At 39.5% G+C, this 7962-nt stretch overlaps 1 pseudogene; it reads right to left on the bottom strand.

Moving 5' to 3' along the window:
• Positions 1-3667: 3667 nt before the first annotated feature.
• On the bottom strand, positions 3668-5179 carry LOC102539114 (fanconi-associated nuclease 1-like; annotated as a pseudogene).
• Positions 5180-7962: the final 2783 nt, after the last annotated feature.

The raw sequence follows: 7962 nt of genomic DNA on the forward strand, positions 1-7962 counted from the left end.
AATTAAGTACAGCTTATTTTTCTCCTATCACCCAGTTGATATGCACCAAATAAGGAAATGGAATTGGGGCTTGAGAGAGAGGCAGAGGGGAAAGGGGTAATTTTTTTGAGAGTGAGACATTGTTAGGGACAAGGAGACCTAAGGTGAAGCCCCAGTGAAAGGTCATAGGGTACAGAGAAGACTATAATAGATACCTTCATTTCTGCAATTTTTTTAGAACTGGTCAGCAGCTCTCTTGCCAAATTTTGGGTAGCTTTTTGTTCTGTTACTTCAATTGCATTAATTTTGTAATACACAAAACACTCATCATCAAGTACTTGAGGAGAAAATCGGGCGATGGGAAGACGATGACACCAAGACGTGGAGAGTCTGGTTAATGGATAACTTAGGAGAATGTAGCAGACTCATTTTGTTTCGTTCTACATTTATTGAGCACCAGTGCTGAGATATGCACTGGGTCTAACCCAAAGGGCACAAAGATGAATAGCACATGGCCCCTGCCCTCAAAAAGCCACAATCTAATGTTTTTATAATGATTCAATGAGATGTTGTGAACTTGGTGGATGCTGTGATGTGGCACCCTGATCCCTTTTCAGAACAAAAATCTGTTCTCTCAGTTGTCAAAAGATAGCACTTAGCTGTCAAACTTCTGCTGTGTTGGAAGAAAACCTCACCTCAGGTCATGACTCTTTCTCGGGCAGCCCTCACCTAGGGACTAATTACCTTGGGAAGTATAAAGACACACTTCTCATCCCCCAACTCAGATCTACACTAGCACCAGAGCTCCCCACAGATCATGGAAATTCAGCCTTTTCCTGTGCCCAATCCTGCTTCCTTCCCTAACCCTCTAGAGGTGTTTATCACAAGAGCACTCCCTAAGCTCCTTCTCAGAGTCTGCACTCAGTGATCCCAACCAGTGAAAGTAGGTACCAGGATTGGTCCCAAGTATAGACACTGAGATGGGATTTTGGAGCTGATCATTATCTCCCTGCTGCCAGTTCGGATGCTGTCACTGGTAGGCGGTATGTGCATAGCCCAGGAAGCTGTGCAATTGTTTCACCAATAATGACCTATTAGTGGAAAGGGATGTGTTGGTTGGTGCTATGTGTCAAGCATTTGAGAAATGAGAGGGATATAATAATCCTAAGGAAGTAAGTGTGAAGTCTAGAGGCCTCCCTGGAAACATACAAAGAGGCTGTCATATCTTAAATTGGAAGGGAAAGCAGTTCAAATATGAGGACCAGGGCCAGGATTTAATGGTAAGAGCAGTTGAGGCAGGTCTGTTATGCCAAGGTTATGAAGAGTGAGCTTTTGACAGAAGGGATAGGTATGTATCTGCATTGATGCCCTCCCCCAACAAGAATTTTTAATCTCCAGAACCCTCGGAGCCTGAACAAATGGCCTACTCTGCCTCTCTGTTAAGGGCTAGATACACACACACACACAGACACACACACACACCCCTTGCGTGAATCTAATGCAGAGGCCTCTCTGTATTCATTTGGGATATCGCCTCCCAATCACCAACTCAGTAACCAGGATTAAGTCACAAAATGTATCTGCCAAGGACCTGCTGGGACTACTAAGGGAGAACTGTGCCCCCTATTGTCCAACTTCAAGACTAGCCAACTGAGGAACATAAGCGTGGGTCTGGATGAGGGTGCTTGATCAAGGTGGGTGAAAGATAAATTTGGATATAAGAGAGTTTATCAATACGAGAACATTTTCCCATGATACAGGATATAATAATATCCTGGCAAGGACCCAAAAGAAAGGATGTGAGTGTGTTGTAGGATGGCTCCTGGAAACATGGAAAAAGCAATGTTTCATACTAAGTGAGATAGAAACTATGAAATTACTGTGACAGACAGCTTTACACAATGGAGGAGGAAAGAATGTGTTCAATGGCTCTTCTCCCTTGCCAATTTTGACAGTAAATGAGATGTACAGCAACCTCAGCCTATTATTATACTATTATTTATGTATCATTCTGAAGATCTCCAAATCAGTTAAGAAGATGCATATTGGTGTCAAAAACAGTACTCCAAGAATATACCATAGGGACACAGTAGTCCTGACATACTAAGATTCCCAGACCACTGAGGGCTCTGCTGGACACAGGCAGTTATAGTTCCTAGAATCCTCTCACCCACCTCCACATCCCCAACCAGATCCTTCTGTACCTGTCATAGGTGTGCAGATTTGTGACTGGCTTATGAGACCCCATTATGCAGGGCCGCCCTATATAGTTGTACCTGCCTATAAGATGGGGCTCATCACTCCCAAGGACAAAGTGTAACAGAGGAAGAAAAGGAGGTAGCTGGGTGCCCTTTGTGTGATTATTAGTTTCAGGAGAGAGAGTCTTCTCTGATAACAGGAAGTAAATTTTGCTTAGGATACAATCTCTGAGCTTTCTCTTTTCTGGCTTCAGTCTGTATTATCTATTGATTTGTGGGTTCCAGCATGTCAGCTATTTTACACGAATTCTTTTCTATTTTAAAAGTTAGCAATGTGGATAGTTGGGATACTGCTTGGTGATCCCTTATGTATTGTTCTTTGGGAATGCTGAGCTGAGAATGCTTCCTTTTATATAAGCCAAGTAACCTTAGCCCACATGGAAATTATTCCCTGGTCATTTTTTTTAAATTGAAGTATAGTCAGTTTATAATGTGTCAATTTCTGGTGTACAGCGTAATGTTAAACATGCATATATTCCTTTTCATATTCTTTTTCGTTGTAGGTTACTACAAGATGTTGAATATATATCTTTGAAGATACTAAATATATCAATTGAATATATCAAAGATATTGAATGTATCTTTCCCTGTGCTGTACAGTAGAAACTTGTTATCTATTTTGTATATAATAGTTAGTGTCTGCAAACCTCAAACTCCCATTTTATTCCTTCCCATCCCCTTTCCCCCTGGTAACCATAAGTTTGTTTTTAATGTCTGTGAGTCTGTTTCTGTTTTGTAGATGAGTTCATTAGTGTCGTCTTTTTTCTTTTTTTAGATTCCACATATGAGTTCTATCATTTGGTACTTTTCTTTCTCTTTCTGGCTTCACTTAGAATGGTGATCTCCAGGTCCATCCATGTTGCTGCAAATGGCATTATTTTATTCTTTTTTTATGGCTGAGTAGTATTCCATCATATCAATATACTACAGTTTCTTTATCTAGTCATCTGTCAGTGGACATTTAGGTTGCTTCCATGTTTTGGCTATTGTAAATAGTGCTACTATGAACATTGAGGTTCATCTATCTTTTGAAGTTAAGAGTTCCCTCCTGATTTACCTGGCCATTTGTTTTTAAACTCCATCGCCTTCAATCATGATTTCTCAAGGTAAACATGTTTACCTTGGTTACCATTTTTTTTTTACTGTATAGCACAGGGAAGTATATTCATCTTTTAATAATCTATAATGAAAAATAATATGAAAAGGAATATACATATATATAAAACTGAATCACTATGCTGTACACCAGAAATTAACACAACTGAAAATCAGCCATACTTCAATTTAAAAAAAGAAAGAAAAACCAGCAGCAATCTTTCGTTATCCTAGGAGTCTTAATCCAGGCGAAGAATGGCTTCAACATCATAGGAATCATCCGTTGTCTTAAGACGATTAAAACTCAATTTAAAAACACACACAATTACTATTTATCAGGAACCAATCGGGAGCTGGCACAATACTGATATCACTCTCATCGTGCAGAAACTCAGTTCTTCGTGTCGTATTTTCATTTGCCATTCCTTTTGGTTGATCGTACCCGTCTGCAGGAAGCCTGCTTGCTGCAGTTCTTGGACCACAGGTGTTAAGTTGGGGGCAGTCTCTTTGTATTCCAATTTATTCATCTTAATCCAGCTGAATTTATGTTGAAACAGTCTTAGGTATAACTTCTGACCATTGGCTGATAATTGGTAAAACTGAGTTACAATTCCTTTCCCCTGCTCATCAAAGAGCGTTCTGTCATCTTCATTCTCAAACACAGCATTCAGCACCACCAGGAAACTCTTTAAGGTGGTAAGGATAATTCGGTGGTGCTAGACTTGTTACACCAGGAACATGCCAGACTGACCCCTGCTCCAAAGACATTCTGGGAGTGATTTCATTCTCTAAGCCACTGGCATGTTCCAGAGGACATTCTTGGCTATGACTCCCATTTCGAAGCATTGGTTGTAGAACTATGAGATTTTGCCTCCCAGTATGACAGATGTGTTTCAGCTTCTGAAAGGGGAGTCTCTTTGATTTCTTCACAACTGCCTGCCTCACGTATTTCATCACCTTCACCATATACTCCTGTGAGACTCTTCTGCTTTGCAAGACTGTCTTCTGAAATAGACTGTAATTTACTTCCAAGAGTTGTATCTGGTGACAATAACCCGGGGGTGTTATCTGAGAAGGCAGGGGTGAGTGTTGATCTCCCACATTCCCGGGCAGCCTCTTGGTTTTCAGCATCCATTATTTCAGTGTCTTCTACAGTACATTCGGGAGTCCTTGATTCCTTAAGAGAATCACTGGTAAACATGTTTTCCTTTTGAGAACTATTCTCCAGAAGTTGATCCTTGTCCTCCATCTCTGAACAGTTGTCAACCAGGCTCTTAACCACTCTGGCTGAGGAACTCTGTGGACTCTGATTGGTAAGTCACTCATTCTCATCTAAAGACCTTTTAGCCTTCATGTATCTTCTGGACAATTTAGATGACAGGCTTCCCAAAGGGACGACTTTGACATTACGATCTCTTGCCTCATCTTGAGTTTTGGTCACCAAGTCACTGTTACTTTTAAAGTGGGGACTGGTCTGCTGTTTTGTGCCCATTTTTGCTGAGTCACTTTGGCCAGGGTTAAATTTATCTTAGATGGTGATGACTTCTCTAGCGTTGCATCTTCTAAGGCAGTATTGGTTAAATCTACCATGGAAGACTTTGAACTGAAGTCAGCATGCCCCGGGTTACCTGCAGTGATGTCATCGTCGTCAGCATACATTTCATCCAGGTGCCGGTTCAAGTTGTATCTTAGTACCATTTTACTACAAACTGAGCAGGTGAGTTTTGCAGGCAGTACATTATTAAAAAATGAAATAATAGAGTTAGATTCATTTTTTTTTTTTTAGTTTTGCTGGTTGATAAACTTCTACGAGGTCCTTTTTTGGAGGATTTCCCTATGGACATCATGAGTATTAGACAAGCTGGGTGTTTCAAAGGGTAAAGCACAGGATATCACTGGGGAAAGAGAGTGATGGTTTGCTTTTACTTCCGTGCCTTGAAATTTTAAAAAGTGGGATTCTGTTGGACCTCATGTTATTCATTTAGTCGATCTTTTCCTCCTCACCACTTCTCTCGCTCCAGGCACCGCCACCTGCCCTGCCCCCCTGACCCTGCGTGCGGGAGACCCAGGTCAGCCTCCCTGTGCTGGCCTCCCCACACCTTCTGCTGCCTCCACCTTGGTTACCATTTAAGTAGACATAAGAGAGCTCCCTAATTTTTTCTTATACAACTGGCTTTCTGGAAATATTCTCCCAAAAAGTGTTAAATTTTGACTATAATTAAACACTACTGTAACTCTATGAATGGGTTACAAAATAGTCATTCTGCATAATGCAGTGCTGCTTTAATGCAAGATTCAAGACTTAAGCCAGGGGAGCCCTGCTTGCTGTGAAGACTGAAGCCAATGCCCAATCCCATTACGTTGGAATCTGAGCTATCACAGGACTGTGTTATTATCAAGTTTCAATCCATGTTTAGCAATCTGGCCTTGGGTGAACCAATCAGTTTCTCTCTTCTACTCCTTGTGGAAACCATTGATATAGTGGGGAGCAGGAAGACCATGAAAAAGAGAGTAAGAGAAGAACAAAGAGAAAGGGCTCAGCAAATAAGGATAAACACTAGTTTGGGGCTGAAACATTTTGCTCAAATAAAAGATCAAGTAGGGTGATGGAAAGAACTAGATTAATTGCTAAAGTTCTGAGGCTCTTAGAGAACCAATGTTACGATCTTGGGTATAGCATTTAATGTTCATTTATCTCAGTTCCTTCATCTGTAAAATGTAAAGTACTCTGCTTGCCTTGCCCACCTTCCTGGCTGATTGTGAAGCTCAAATTTATATTTCTGAAGACTTTCCATAAAATATACTGTACTCTAGGAAGGCACTTGGTTTTTGTTATGGGTTTGTGAGCATGTATAAATCCTGCCTCAAATCTATTGGCAAAGATGTTGGATATAAAAGTACATAGAACTGAATTAATATTCATAAGAAATGTCAAAAGTACAGAAGCTTCCTGACAATTTTTCCTGGTTGCAGTCCTGATGCTGCTGTTTTGGAGGTGAGGATGTCCCAGTTGACCAGACTCTATTGGAGGAAATGTGGTTTTGGCAAAGAAGGTAGTTGGTCCAGATAATACCAGTCTGTGATATGCAATAACTTGGGTTTCTTGTTGGTTACCTCCCTGTTGAGTGATACTTCTCTGGAATCACAAGATTTTACAGTTTAGGAAAGACAGTGTCAGCTAAAAAAGAGTTCCTGCTCCCCTTGTTTTATTCTTCTGTGGCAGTATCCAGAGTTAGCTGTTCATTGGCAAGACTGACCCTCTTTTCATCCTCTTTTGAATAAATAATTTTTAAATTATTTTTTATTGAAGTATAGTCAGTTTACAGTTAGTTTCAGGTGTACAGCAAAGCAATTCAATTGCACATATACATATATGTGTGTGTGTGTGTATATATATATATATATAAGATTTTTTCCATTGCAGGTCATTACAAGAAATTCAATATAGTTCTCTGTGCTATATAGTAGGTCTTTGTTGGTTATCTATTTTATATTCTCTTTTGAATAAATAAATTTTTGCCCAAGAAAGAATTAAGGTATGGTCCTGGATATGGTCCTTTGAGTTTTCAAATTCAATCAGCAAAAATAATCATATGATCAGATAATAAAAATAACAGTAATATTTAAGTACTTTCTATAGCTACTGTGCTATTATATGTGTATTATTTCACCTAATTCTAATAGTGAAACTGAGAGTGGGTATTTGTATTTCTGTTTTGAGAAAGCAAGATTTAAGATGAAGCCACATGTACAAGGTTGCATAGTCATAAGTGGCAGATGCAAGATTCAGATCCAGCTTTATCTCATTTCGAATCCCAGGCCCTTAATCACTTTGTTCTCCTGTCTTCAACGAAGGACATCCACTCTGAGGAAGGTGTGCTGTATACTGAGGAGGGGAGGATAAATAAAGCAGTATTTCTATGCTTATCAAGTCCCATTTAATGCTTGAATGAGCATTATAAAAGCTATTATAGAGAGGCCCACAAGACTGAAATGAATGATTACTAAAATAGTTTTTCATAGAGATCATAAATTTTTACAATTTGAGGGAAAGTATTCCATTTTTAAGCAATAAAAATGATAACAGAATGTGTGATATATCTTGACTTCAGCCAGGCAGCAGACAATATTCCAGACAATATTTCAATGCTATTTAATGCCGTGTTTGTGAGATAGCTAAAATCATCTCCTGAACCATCCAGAGACATCTCATGTTCCACCAGTTGCTCACATCCAATATTTTTGAATATACTGTTCTTAATTGCCTTGAAGTCGAGTGGGTTGATGAATATGGTGAGGGGGAAAAGGGCTTAGGACAGTCACCACTATTTCAAATCCTGGAGGGCTAATATGTGGGTGAATACTAATTTCTTATTTTTTGCTCAAGAAAGTTGAACTAGGACAAATTGTGTGACTCTTTGAAATGCAACTTTCAGTTCAGTGTAATACACAATATGAGCATTGAAGTTAACATAAGAAATTGCTACTGCTCAAAGAACTGAGTTCTCTGCCCATGAAAATTGATAGTGGACCATCTTCTAAGATTGATATAAAAGTAATGGTTTTATTGGGGACTTTGAGTCAAATTTAAGATTCTTTAGAACTTTAAGATCATTTTCAGCCCCATCAT

Source organism: Vicugna pacos, chromosome 4, assembly GCF_048564905.1.
Source record: "Vicugna pacos chromosome 4, VicPac4, whole genome shotgun sequence".
Taxonomy (NCBI): Eukaryota; Metazoa; Chordata; class Mammalia; order Artiodactyla; family Camelidae; genus Vicugna; species Vicugna pacos.